At 38.6% G+C, this 14,521-nt stretch overlaps 1 protein-coding gene across 1 annotated transcript in view; it reads left to right on the plus strand.

The window, feature by feature from the left end:
• COL4A3 (collagen type IV alpha 3 chain) overlaps positions 1–14,521 on the plus strand; it is a 130,429-nt gene that overhangs the window by 33,806 nt on the left and 82,102 nt on the right. The window lies entirely within an intron of this gene.

The following is a 14,521-nucleotide window of genomic DNA, read 5'->3' on the forward strand; positions in this document are numbered from 1 at the left end:
GGGACGATGTATTATTAACTAAAAACTGTGGTATACTTTAAATAACCATTAACCTGAGCACTGGTGAAAAAGGACTTCAAGATTTGCCAGTACGCTAAGCCCTATTTGGCAGTTTGATTTCAAGATTGGTTAGCAGCCAAAATCCAGCTGCGGAATTCCTTTCCAGAATTATTGTATTACCATGTACTATTAAATAAAGGTTCATTGGAACTTGGTGTTTCGAAGGCAGTGTAACATTGTAGGGTGTCAATAGCTGGGCATTCACAAGTTCAAGAATGCCCGAGCTGTGTAGTTCACCTGTATTCAGACAACTGTGTAATTTATACATGCATTTTCTCTGTGGCTAGTCCAGTGTTTTTTTCATGTTTCATTGTCCTTCCTGTCAAATGTTACAATTTCTGCTATCTGTATTTCTTGAAGTCCTAACTTCCTTAACCATGGCTGTCTTTCCTTGGTATCTGAAGTTTCCTGTCTGTATTAGACTGATAGTGTTAGTTTACTAGTATTAAAAGAAAAAAAAAAAAAGAGCCCTATATGACAGGAGGAAAGTCCATTTTTATCTCCTATTTTATTTTCAGCAATAATTCTCCGCATGTATTTTCTACATCTCAAGTACATTCCCCTAGAATATAAACTTCTTGAGTGGATGTGGGATGTTCCCTGCTGGATCTCCAGCACTTAGACCAGTGTCAGGCACATAGTAAGGACTTAATAAATATTCACTAACTCATATTCACATTTAAATGGAAGCTAGAGATTCAGTACTGAAAAAAGTGCTAAGATATTTGGCAGTATGGAGCTTGCCTTCTCCATGAGAACAGCGATTTACAGCATGAATATCATCGAGTGTCATCTTGATAGCATGTGGTAGATCTAAACTACCTGGATTCAAATCCAGTTTCCATTATTTACTAGCTGGGCAACCTAGGGAAAATCACTTAGTCTCTCAGTGCCTTGGTTTTCTTTTATGTGTAATATGTTGTACAGATTAAATGAGTTTATAGAAATAGTGTACTTAGAGCAATTAATGATTGGGCACTCAAGTGTTCGATAAATCTAAGGTGTTATTTTTGGATGCCCTGGTGCTTTGCTTATTGCTCGCTCTTCTTCTCTCACTTCTATTTCTCTCTCCATCTTTCCTCCTACCTCACTTTTTTTTTCCTTCTCCTCTGCTTCCCCCTCCTTTACTACTGCTAGAGACTCTCACAAACATTATTTAATCCACTCTATGTGAAGGGACACATGCAAATGATGGCTCAAAATACAGAAGTTTGTAGTTTCTAGAGATAAGCTAACAGAATTTCTCATTTGTGCTTTCCTTATGAATGCCTCTTTCTTAGCTTAATCCTCCTGTTACCCAACAATTGCCCAGCTGGACACAGGACCAAGAATCCAGGGATTTTCCAATTTTATCCCCAGACTGGCCTCAACCACACTTTGTCTCTTAAACTGTTTATATGTAGCTTCCCTGTTTAATCAAGGAACCTATGACATACCCACACTGTGTCTGGATCCTCAGGAAAAAATGTGTAATGTCAAGCGTGTTTGTGAATGTGTATGCACATACAAACACAAATCTTAAAAATCAGAACCATTTTTTAGTATTTCCAATATGCTTGACTAATGACTGGTTGTATGCATGGGTAGGCACACAGTGCATGGAGTGTGTACATGTGCAGCAGCAGTGATGAAAAACTGGATTCATGTGTCCTTTTGGTTCAAAATTATGGAAAGATTAAATTAGATTCCAAATAAGAAACAAAAGTTTCTTTAGGCAGAAACATAGATTTGGTTACTTGATGAAAATTGTATAAAACTTCATGTGCTATCTTTAAATTTAAAGGTCTGATATATTTTATTTCACAATTTTAAACAATATAATCCACCTATTGAAGCTAATATTCAACAGTAAAATCCTGTTTTTTTAGACTGGCAATCTCTGCAATAGCACAAACATTAGGACATTCCTTAAAACAGAACATTTATTTTCAGTGCCTCAGGACCTACAATGTTTTCATTATACTCCATAATTGCAAAATTGATATCTTATATTGGAAACTATTTTTTTTTAATTTTTATTTATTTATGATAGTCACACAGAGAGAGAGAGAGAGAGGCAGAGACACAGGCAGAGGGAGAAGCAGGCTCCATGCACCGGGAGCCCGACATGGGATTCGATCCTGGGTCTCCAGGATCGTGCCCTGGGCCAAAGGCAGGCGCCAAACCGCTGTGCCACCCAGGGATCCCTGGAAACTATTTTTATGGTTGTAAATAATCCCAGAGATGTGTACACTTTTTGAAAATATTAGTTTATACTGGAAATTACTATCAACTGAAATTAAAAATAACATGGAAGCAAGAAAATTACTTTTTAAATATTTATCAGTGATATTACTATGTTCCATCTCATGCTTGAAACTCATACTAGTACACAACCCAATACAAGAAATGTTTTTGAAATATCATTCAAAATGCTCCCTTATGAGTTTCACAAGCTTTAAATGTTACTAAGACACATCTCCGCTCTTAAGGAACTTTCATTTGATGAAGCAGAGTAGGACAAGGACCTGTGTAACTAAATAAAACAGCAAGATGCCAGATGTCACAAGAGAACTGTCTTGGTGAGTTACCCCATCATATCTGGGGAGATCAGGAGCTACTCAGTTGAGGCTGTAGGGCAGGAGTTCTCACCCTGGTCTTCCAAAGGAAATCACCTGGACAGCTTTAAAAAAGATGAGGACTGAGTTCAGCCTCCAGAAGTTCTGATTCAGTTGGTCTGAAGTGTAGCCTGGGACTTCACAAGTTTTTAAGAGCTCCTCAGGCAATTTTAATGTACAACCAATTCAATTTTGGGTCTTAAGAGTGAGTAGGATTTTGATAGATTGGGATGGAGACAGGAGAATAGATGGAGGACAGGAAGACTAAGAGAAGAGGAGAGAGCAGAAGAAAGAGGACCAGGAAGGTAGCAAAAGGAGGGAGTCAATGTGGGAACAATAGGAGTAGAGGAATTGCCTGGATCCTTCTACTCACACCACAGAATTTCACCTGGGAACTTGACAGAAATGCAAACTTTCAGGCCCTACCCCAGACTCACTGAATCAGAATCTGCATTTCAACAAGCCCTTCAGGTTGATTTGTATGCACACTGAGGTCAAGCTAGATCACGGGGTAATAATATTGATGACAACTGCTGACACACTGGTGTTCAATATTACAGGTTATCATCTCCGCTAAGCTTCCCGTGAACCCGTAAGGAAGGGTTCTTTATCACTCCTCCATTTTTCCAAATGAAGAAATGAAAAGCTCAGGAAATTTTGGTACTTCACTCACCTAAAAAGTAGTGGAACAGGGATTCAAACACTAGACTCCTAACTCAGTGTAAAGAACACAAAATAAACTCCCTGGTGTGTACACACTTTAAGATATAGGATAGTACCAGTGGCTTTGAAATACCAGCATGATCGTCCTCAACTGTATTCCCTTCCCACAATCTCCTGGCCACAAATGCCATCTGGAATTTCATGTTATTTTTTAAATTTTTCTTTATAGTTTATATATAAATACACACACACACACACATTCCTAAGCAAATATATAAATATATATATGTATTTCTTTCTCCATTCTACCTTGAAGTGTATGTGGAGCTTTTCTATTTTCACTGTCACAAACAATAGTGCACTGAACATGTTTGTATGTCTCTCCTGGTGCACTTGTGTCAGGGTTTCTCTAGAGAATATACTAGAAGCCTGTGGGATACAGCATACACATATTTATCTTGATCAGGAAATGCTATGTTCATGTTGGGAAACAGCTTACAGTGTCTCCTGCAGGGTATGAGTTTCAGTTTCTCTTGATCTTTACCGACAGTTGGTGCTGTGGCCCTTAATTTTTGCCATTCTGCGACCCACTTTTAATTTTTTGCAAAAATGATGTGCGTGAAGTCATACCTGACTTTGGATCAAACTTGCTATTTTTCTGATAACTAAAGGTGCTGAGCATGTTTGTACACGTTTATGCTCTTTTTGTATTCTTCCCTTCTGTGGAATGACTGGCCGTATCTGTTGTCCATGGTTTTGTCTTTTTCTTATCGATTCCAAAGATATTAATTCTTTGTTGGTGATATATGCTGCACATACCCTGTCGCAGTTTATGACTTCTCTCTTCATTCTCTTGATGTAATCTTTTGGAAAACAAAGGTTTTTTTACTTTAATATGATAGAATGTATCAGGCTTTTCATTCACACTCTGTGCTTTTGAATCATGTTTAAGATACCTTTCCCTATCCTGACATCATAAAGAAATACTCTTAAATGTTCTTCAAAAAGCTTTAAAATCTTGTTGTTTTCATTTCAGTCCTTAGCCCATTTGCCATTGGCTCTTTGTAAAGTACAAATTGGAGAAACTGCGTTGTTTTCTACATGGATGACCAATTGACTCAACACTGTTAATTGTACACCTATCCTTTCCCCAGGGATCTGCTTTGCTGGCTTAGTCATATGTAAGATTTCAATATATGGCAGGTCCCAGGGTGCCTGGGTGGCTCAGTCAGCTGAGCATCTGACTCTTGGTTTTAGCCTCAGGTCATGATCTGAGGGTCATGATCTCAAGCTGTGTGATCAAACCCCAGACTACTTGAGCTTCTGACTCTCCCTTGCCTTCTCTCCCCCTCCTCTTGTATATGGTCTCTCTTTCTCTCTTAAATAAATCCATAAATCTTTTTTTTTAAATTGCATATATATATATAGCAGGTCTATTTCTTGGTTCTTTCACCACAGTGTCTCCATCCTTAAAGCTTTGTAAAATAAGTCTTGAAATCTCAAGTAGCATACTCCCTCCCCGGTTCTTTCATTCAGATATATTTTGGCTATTATGGGTCCACCGCTCTTCCATTTATGTTTTAGAATGGTGTTTCCAACTTTGTGTGGCTCTTAGTCATCCCAATGCATATTACCACTGCCTTTATGCTAAAAGAATATTCTCAGTAGTTCTCACTGTGGAGCCTCAGATGTTAGGCAACAGCATGTGTGAACATCCATGATTTGTAAGGTTCTGATAAAAGTAGTTGAGAGGCTTCAGAGTCAAGACACAACATTGCCCTTGTGGTCTGCTTAGAGATTCTAAACTTGTTTAAAGTAAAACCCAAGACCCTTGCCCTAAAGATGGTCCTCAACTCAATTAGAATAGCCACGGCCATTCATAAACAAACCTGTTTTGGTTAAACTTTTGGGTTTGATATTTGGAAAATTGTAAACATCATAATGACTTCCCTTCATCCTGACCCAGATTGGCTTCTTCCAAAGCAAATCAGGGTCACAGTGCTATTCTCTGTGTGCTGTGCAAATTAAATTAGGTTTGTTAGGATTTCTTAAATAGCTACAGTGTAGCTTGAAACAAAAACTAGAATTAAATGACAAAGAGACCATGTGTGTAAGAATGTGGAGACCCAGAGAGGGTCTTCAACCAGCCTAGAGCCATACAGTCTGAGAAATAACTCAAGTATGTTTGCCTACTATCCAGTTCCAAATCTTTCTACTCTAGATCAAGGATCAGCAAACTTTTTCTGGAGAGTCAGATAGTAAATATTTAGGCTTGTGGGCCAAGAGGCAATGTCCTCAACATTTGGAGCAACTGTTCTCCTGGAAAGGCTAATAGTGTTTCTACATCTAAAAATATAAAACCATTCTTAGCTTAAGGTCCAGACAAAAACAGACAGTGGACCAGATGTGCCCTACAGGCAGTATTTCCACCCCTGCTCTAATCCACACCTAAGAGCTGTAAATTTTTGTTTCTGCCCTTTTGGTGATAAGGAGCACATGAAAACAAAGTCAAAGGCCCCAGTGTAACAAAGATTCTGATTGTGTGTTAGAAGCAAGCACAGGTGAAACTCTGTTCCCAGACAGAAACTTAGGTCTGTACCATATGTATATGAGCATCCATTCTGAAGATGGCTTAAGTCAGTTGGAATCTGGTTCATTTTATCTTGCACACATTGAGAAGTCTGTACACCTCTGGGACTCTGTGATACCAAACCACAAAATTAGGAATGGAAATTGATGTGAGATTTCTTGGTCATCTGGTAAAATTCCATGCATGTGTATTAAAGTCTCTTAAATATACACAATGGAGAACAGGGCTATTAATATATATCATACTTTTCCTCCATTTAAAGATTAGAAGGTTGTATTGAGTAATTCTTATAGTTTCTTCAACTCAAGTATATTACAACTACAAGCATATAGACATGCCAATAGCATTTCTACTGTTCTACTAGAGAAGTCTTCTTTGATGGGGATTTTGTTCTTTGTAGTTTCTCTGGCTGGGACAAATGTTGTTTGTCTCTGACACATTTTAAAGGAAGATGCATTTTCTTTTTTTCTTTTAAGATTTTTTATTTATTTATTCATGAGAGACAGACAGAGAGAGAAAGAGAGAGAGAGAGAGAGAGGCAGAGACACAGGCAGAGGAGAAGCAGGCTCCATGCATGGAGCCCGATGTGGGACTCGATCCTGGGACTCCAGGACCATGCCCTGGGGCGAAGGCAGGCTCTAAACCGCTGAGCCACCCAGGGGTCCCAGAAAATGTGTTTTCATGACAGCTTAGGATCTGAAACTTTTCTCTGTGTCTTGCTGTAAATCTAGATTCCTATAGAGTATGTCCAGGGCCATGTCTTTTTTCATTTTTTATTCCTTAAGTTGCAATCTATAAAAACACTCTACAATCCTATCTCTAGGCCTACAACTGGCTTTCCATTCTTCAAATACCTGTTCATTATTATAGGCACTGGCTGTGTAAAGTAAAAAACATTTCAAAGATTTGTGTGTGGAGAACTTGAGACTCACTGCCAAATCCTTTGAACTATGGTTGCTGGGTATGTTCACTTCCTTCCCATTTATTCATATTCTGAAGAGGCTTTTTGTAAACTCGTAGGGCTCTATAGTCTGGGTGTCTGCTTTAAGAACTTTCTTATCACATCATTACCTACAAAGGGCGCTGTTTACCAACTCCACAAAAATGAAAAGTGTACCTGAAAATATTTTTCAGACTGACTCATTCTTGAATGTCTGAAACTTTCATTGTTTTTTTTGTTTGTTTGTTTAATTGGCTTAGAATGTAGGATTGAAATTAGAAAGTAACATAAACTAAACCTAAAATAGATTTTCCTCAGCAAAGTATTTTTGTTTTTCATTTTTGTGGATAGGTCACCAGTCTACTATTCCCTCATCATTATTTTCATTTCCTTTTTTCTTTTTAAATGAGAATGTTATTATTGTTTCTTCTTCCTGATTGTGAAATAATATAGATGCCAAAGTTATAAGACAGTCCAAGGAAGTAAGAAGTCAAATTTGTAAGACACCTTAATTCCACCACCAGAGAAAACCATTTTTTTAAAAAGATTTTATTTATTTGAGAGACAGAGAGTGAGAACTCAAGTGGGGAGAGGAGTAGAGGGAGGAAAATCTTCAAGCAGACTCCCCACTGAGTACAAAACATGATCTTGGGCTTGATCCCAGGGCCCTGAGGTCACAACCTGAGCCGAAATCAGATGCTTAACTGACTGAGCCCACCGAGTCACCTAGAGATAACCATTTTTAACTATTCTATGTATATACTTCCAGACATATGTGTTTCATACAAAAATATGATCATACTGTTTAGCCGTATATTTTCTTCACTTAGTGTCATATCTTGTCTCCAAGGTAATGCATCTGGATCTGCTTCATCTTTTTGTATGTCTCCGTAATATTCCACTGTATTGCTATGCTATAATGTACACAACTGAGTCCTCAGGAAATCTTGTCTGTCTTATGGGCACATTTACACTGCCTCAGCTTCTCCTAGCATCATATGTGCAGGTATGCATCTCATGACCTTGGCTTTCAGTGACAGATGTTTTAGATATTAAAAATGTAATTGTGGGGTGCCTGGGTGGCTCAGTCAGCTAACCGTCTGACTTTACCTCAAATCATGACCCCAGAGTCCTGGGACTAAGCCCCAGATAGGGCTCCACACTCAGGGGACAGTCTTCTTGTCTCTCTCCCTCTTTCTCTGCACCCCACCCCCAGCTCATGGTCACTCTCTCCCTCAAATAAATAAATAAAATATTTTTTAAAAGATATTATGATAAAACAAATAAGAGGGTATTTGCATGCTGCAGCCTGGATGAACCTTGAAGACATTATGCTAATTAAAATAGGCCAAAAGACAGATAATGCATGTCTCCACTTAGATGGGGCACCTAGAGTAGTCAAATTCATAGAGAAAGAAAGAATGGTTGTTGTGGGCTGGGGAAGAGGAGAAGATGGGGAATTGTTTAATGGGAACAGAATTTCAGTTTTGCAAAATGAAAAGAGTTCTGGGGATTGGTTGCACAACAATGCAGATGTACTTAATATTATTCAACTGCACACTTAAAAATGGTTAAGATGATAAATGTTATATACCACAAAAAAGTTTTTTTTTTTACATGAGAGGATATTTAAATATGCCTGTATACATTTTATTGTAACTTTTAACTTATTCATTATACAAGCACATCATTACCCAGGGATTTCAGTTATCTAGAAGATAATAAAAAGCCAGAACAATGCTACAAAGCTCCTGAACTTCATGTATCATCGAGGCCCTCAAAGCTTACCGAGAGTCTCTTTATTCTGAGTTTATGAGCAATCCTACCAAACTTTAGCTACCTGATTTCTTAATTAGCAAAATGTCTGAAACAGAAATGTGGGAAGAGGTGCACACAGTTACAGGCAGGAAGTCAACAGTAGAAGGAAGGAAAGGCAAAATGTCTAATCCCATGAAAAGAGCCTCCATCCAAAGGAAAAAAAAAAAAGCATATTTAACTATTGAAGCCACATACCATCCTGCAATCAAATGATATAGATGCAAATATCTCAATATATGCAATAGCATCACTCAACAAATATTTCTTCATCATCGGTTGAGTGCCAAGAATCCACTGGGTCGGGATCCCTGGGTGGCACGGCGGTTTAGCGCCTGCCTTTGGTCCAGGGCATGATCCTGGAGACTTGGGATCGAATCCCACATCGGGCTCCTGGGGCATGGAGCCTGCCTCTCCCTCTGCCTGTGTCTCTGCCTCTCTCTCTCTCTCTCTCTCTCTCTCTGTGTGACTATCATAAAAAAAAAAAAAAAAAAAAAAAAAAGAATCCACTGGGTCACAAAAGTGTTGACAGTGACAGCAATAGTGTCTAGAAAGGGAGGATTATGTCACTTACAGTCTATTTACAAAGATAAAAGACCATGTAATGCAATGACAGTTGATCAAAGATTGGGTACTTTTAGGGGTAAGCTTCAGTTATCTAGAAATTGTACTTCTTAGAATGTTTCATGTTTCCCAACAGCCCTGCATCCAAATGAGACCCTCATTTAATGATCATATATTGATTAGTGTCTTTATTTATGCTGACTTCAACCTTATAAACAAGCCATTTGTTAAGCATGTTATTCACCAAGCAACAGGTGTGCACATTCTGATGGCACATTTGCTGGTTTTAAACATTTGCAATAACTTGATTTTAACCACCGTGTTTTCTTGGCTATAGCTCTATTTTATTTGGGTATTTGTGCCAATAGCCACAGTTCATATGTTTGGGCTATAGAAAAAGCTGACACAGGACAGAAAACATAATGTTGGTTTTACCATCACTACATGGTAGTTAATTTAGAGGTCTTCCTCTCTTTCTAGAGATGTTGCAAATTGTGAAAATCATCTAGATGGCATCTATGAGTTTATTTACCACATGAAGATTCAGAAATAAAATTTGTGATTTTAGCAACTTTATTCAATAGTAGAGATAAAAAAAATTTTTAAAACATAGTAGAGATAAAGACTCGAGAAGAAATGTGCCCACGCAGAATCCTTGGTTGCTGTAGTCTCTGATGGGACCTATTTTTCTTTGGAGAAAAAGTATTAAAATTTTGAAGGCCTGAAAGTTAAACATTATTTGGGACATTACTGGCTTTGCTTGTTCCCTGGTGCAGAATGTTTCTGCAAACAAGACGGTGCTTGCAGGAGGCCAGATGATACTGTCAACACTGCTGTGATTTTCATATTCATCCATTAAAATACAGATTCCAAAATCCATTAAAATACACATTCAGACTCCCAGAGTTCATGACTTTTGCCATACCTGAATGTGACTGAATACCAACACTGTGGAAAGACTACACACAGCACACGTCCCTGCTGCAGCCATGAACCCTAGCTAAGGGTTATCAAAGCTTATCACCTTATCAAAGGACAGCTGCGAAATTGTGTAGATGTGTGTGGATGCGTGTGTGTCTGTGTGTGTATAATTCCTTTGAATTTGCCAGAATGGCTAAACCATTTTTTTTTTAGGGTTTTCTAAATACGACTGCACATTTGAAAAGATGTCATGTAAAAGCCAAAGCACTGCATTTTTTACCAGGATATGATACTGATTACATCTCTGTCTTAAGAAAACTAATTTAAATATGCTTTTGTTGTTCTTTCTGTAGTCTTCTTTCCAAAACTAACAATGAGGCAAGCTATCTAGATGCTTGCTCTGTTGATCCAAGTTGGACAATCAAACTCTAGTTTAGCAACAACAAACAATATCTTTAATATTAAGAGCGGAGCAAAGCAAATACTAGGAAAGTGTGAAAATACATTCATCTTCAGAGAGCCCCAGAAGATTTCTGATGTTTAACATTTAGAAATTTAGTGACCGGACCCCAATTGCTTTGAATTCTAAATTGTTCTTTTTGCCCACTTTTCCTTTAATTCTAAAACTTAATTCCCTAATTCATAAAAAACTCCATTTTTCATATTCTTTTGCATTCTTCCAAAACAGATACCACCATTGTGCAAAGTCTCCCTTCTTCCGATCTAAAATAAGAGTACGGAAAGAAGTCTGTCCTCTGACCCATTATTTCTACCTTATCTTTGCCTTTTCAGCTCACTGTGCTTTAGGGCTCCTGCCTTTGCCTTCTCATAGGCCCTTATATCTGTAACACTACACTGTGCCAGCAACAGCATTGTGTTTTCCCAATCCTAAGGACTCTGAGTAATTCTCCTGTGGCTTTCTTGTCCACCTGCTCCTATGATTTTTATTTACTTGGCATTAGCCATCTGAATGAGAAGAAAAATTCAGTCAATCATCAAAATGTCTAAAATACCCAAATGTTTGTTTTCCAGAGACATAGCTTACACTTTCTTATTTATTTTTGTGTGGTGTCTCACTCCAGCTGTCAGCATCGTATTTATATGCTTATCTCCCCATAGTCTGTTTTCAGTGCCACGAAGCATTTTTAACCTTCTTTTGTTGCTTTAATAATAGTTACATATCTCACGTAGTTAGGTAAATTGTGCCTACCAACCTTATGTACCTAGTTCGCTGTAATCTATCATTTCATATGGTCAATATTTATTGAACATCTACTATTTGTGACTGCAGCCCCACTGCTATGTAGGAGTATCCTGTCCTTTGAGATTTCAAACTACTTGAAATTCTTTGAATACCATCTCAAATCCATGGGAAATCCAAATTCTGCCCAAGATTTCTGCAAATTCCCTGGGGCCTGCATTCTCTTGATAGCGTCCCCTTCTGATTTCCTGGACTTGCTGAAGACTGAATCTCACCCACATCTCAATTTCCACAATTATTCTTCCACTCATGAACCAGAGCTGGACAGCGTGCTGCTTGCTCACTTTTCCCAGGATCAAGCAGTTTTACAGAACAAATTTTATTGAAGATTCAGAGACAAGAGGACTTCAGTCATATTTGTAATATGCTGTTTCTTCTGCTGGGGGGGGCGGTGGTGGGAGAATTTGTTACCTTTCCCTTTATACCTTTCCATATATAGGGGCCCTCACCCCCCACCACTCAGGTACATCTTGAGGGCTTTGTTTTATAATCAAACAAGCCCAGGTGTCATGGGACACAGCTAAGGAAAATTCCCGCCCCCCCCCCCCCCCCCGGGGAAGAATTGCTCCCTTCCTCCCCTGCCCTGTGAACTGTCCTCCCCTAGGAACAGAGAGATGAGTAAAATGTGACTTCCTATGAGAAGCTTTGTTAGATGATGGAGAAACAAATAATTACAATGCAATTAGATGGGTGTTATAAGAGCAGTTATGCACAAAATAGATGAGAGAGCAAGTAACTACCTAGAGGATTTAGGAAGGTAGTCTTCTGGAAAGAGGACCTTTGAACTGTTCCAGAATGAGCACAACTTAGCCAAGCAGAGTCAGGGGTATTGAGAAGTGGGCATTCAGGCCACAGAAGGACCATGTGGAAAATCCCAGGAATGCAAGAGAGAGCTCGGGGTGACCAGTGGCCTCCGAGGCTGGGGAAATAGGGGAGACCAGAATACAAAGAGCCTCGTACGTCATGCTGATGAGTTTAGACTTGACACTGCCAGCCCTAAGGAATGAACAAACAATTTTAATCAGGGAAGTGACATAATACAATTTGGGAAATTTATTTATGGTTGAAAATTAATCCTAAAAAGAAATACTGTTTTCTTATTTCATAAATACCACAGACATAAGTGTAATAGTTTTCCAGAGGAGTCTCAGTTTCTGTTTAATGCTGAATAGGTAAAGCTGATTCTCAAAGTGTGGTCTGGGGAACTCCTGTGGCCCTAGGTCCTGGGCTCTTTATTGCAAATGCGGATTCCAGGCACTCAGAACTATACTCTAGGCCTGGGATCCTAGAAAAATTAAGACTTCTAACAGCTCCAGATAATCTTTGTATACTCACAGTTGAGAACCACTATCCTAACTTTCAGTTGGGATACTGTGAAACTAAATAGATTTTTCTTAATCACAATTTGATTTGAACTGGTACTATCGAAGAAGTACCTTCATCGTAACAAATGCAACAAAAACATTCCAAACATTTCTATGGTTTATTTTAAAAAGCAAACTCAGGATATCAGATTCTCTCCTTATCCTTTAGAGAGATTTTATGTTTGTGATTTGTTGGCTTATGTCCCGCCCCAATCAAAGCGTTAATTAGACAGCTTTTACTGTCCTTCACTTTAAGGAGAAGGTAATTTCAGGAATAGAGCCCCAGCCCAATTCAGCCATAAATTCTCCCTGATGTGGGCACAGGTGAGACAAAACCCACAGGTTTGTGAGCCCCACCTCTCCAATCCTCCAGGGCAGTGGGCAGGGGAACTAGCATGTATAATGGCATGTATGCTTGTAAGTTTGCTGGTCTCCCTAAAATGTAGTTGGCTCCTCTGCCCAAGAGAAAAGGAGAGGTTCTGAGCTCCAGATAAAATCTGGGCAGATGAACCCTGGAGGCCTCTTGCAGTCTTAATATCCTATGATTTAGAACAGCAGAGCCTGCTGGTCCCTTACCACTAGCAAGTGGTAGGTCAGGCAACCTCCAGGAGTGACCTTCTCTGGCAGAGAATCAGCCAAAGGTTTCTTCATCAAACGATTCAATCATTTTTCTTTAAAATTTTCCCTTGTTTATTCTTACTGCATTTTTTTTTCCTACTGGGAAGTCAAAGCTAGATTGGTGATTTTCCAAATTGGAGAAAAACATCAGTGACAATGAACTTAGAATACTTTTTAGATTGAGAAAACAATAAATTACTAGACTTCAAATGTAAAGTTAACAGGAAATTTTCTGGTTTTGAGATGAACTTTCTTTTTCATTGTGAATTTTTAGCAAAGTAAAAAAAATACGGATAGTAACATAATAATTAATAATAATAACAAAATACTTGTAATATTAAAGACTTGGAACAAAAACAAAGTCCCCCCAGCTGAACCTCCCCCACAGTCCCCTCCGAGGAGGCAACCACTATTAAGTCTTCCAACTATTTCTTCCACTTATTTACTGTCACATTCTAAAGAACAGGCTTATAGAGTTATTTTAAAACTGTCTATTGACTTGTAGCACAGGTGGTGAGGACACTTCTGTGACCTACAACCTTCCTTTTCCTCAAATTTTCCCAATATGCTTAGATCAAAACTTCAGGTGAAATTAGTAGTATATGATTTTGGAAATTGTGTGCATTGCTAAGCCACTGCTTTTTAGGTTCGTAAACTTTCTTGGACAAACTTTTGTTTTTCCTGAACTTTTAAATTTTTCTACTGTCACACTTGTCAGACAGTTTTCTTGGTGTCCTCCCCACCAGGGGCTGCCACCCCCGACTCCAGTCTGAGTTATTTATACCGTGATCATCCTGAGATAATCATTTCGAAGTTAGATCCTCGCTCTTAGATGCTAGGTCTTCCTGTTTCTTGACCTAATTCCTTTTTTATTTTTTTATTAATTTTTTTTTCAGTGGAGCACATCCTCTAGTAGTTAACCGCAGAAGTATGCCAGGATGGTAATATTTTTGCTTCATTATGTACCTGAAAATAATCTGTGTTTCCTCAAATTTAATGTATCGTTTGGTGAGTATAAAAGTCTACATTGAAAATCCATTTCCCCCAGAATTCTGAAGGCCTCATGCCATATCTCCCTCATGGTATTACTGTTGACATATCCAATGCTGTTTTGATTCCAAGATCTTT

The sequence above is a fragment of the Canis lupus genome, chromosome 25, assembly GCF_011100685.1.
Source record: "Canis lupus familiaris isolate Mischka breed German Shepherd chromosome 25, alternate assembly UU_Cfam_GSD_1.0, whole genome shotgun sequence".
Taxonomy (NCBI): Eukaryota; Metazoa; Chordata; class Mammalia; order Carnivora; family Canidae; genus Canis; species Canis lupus.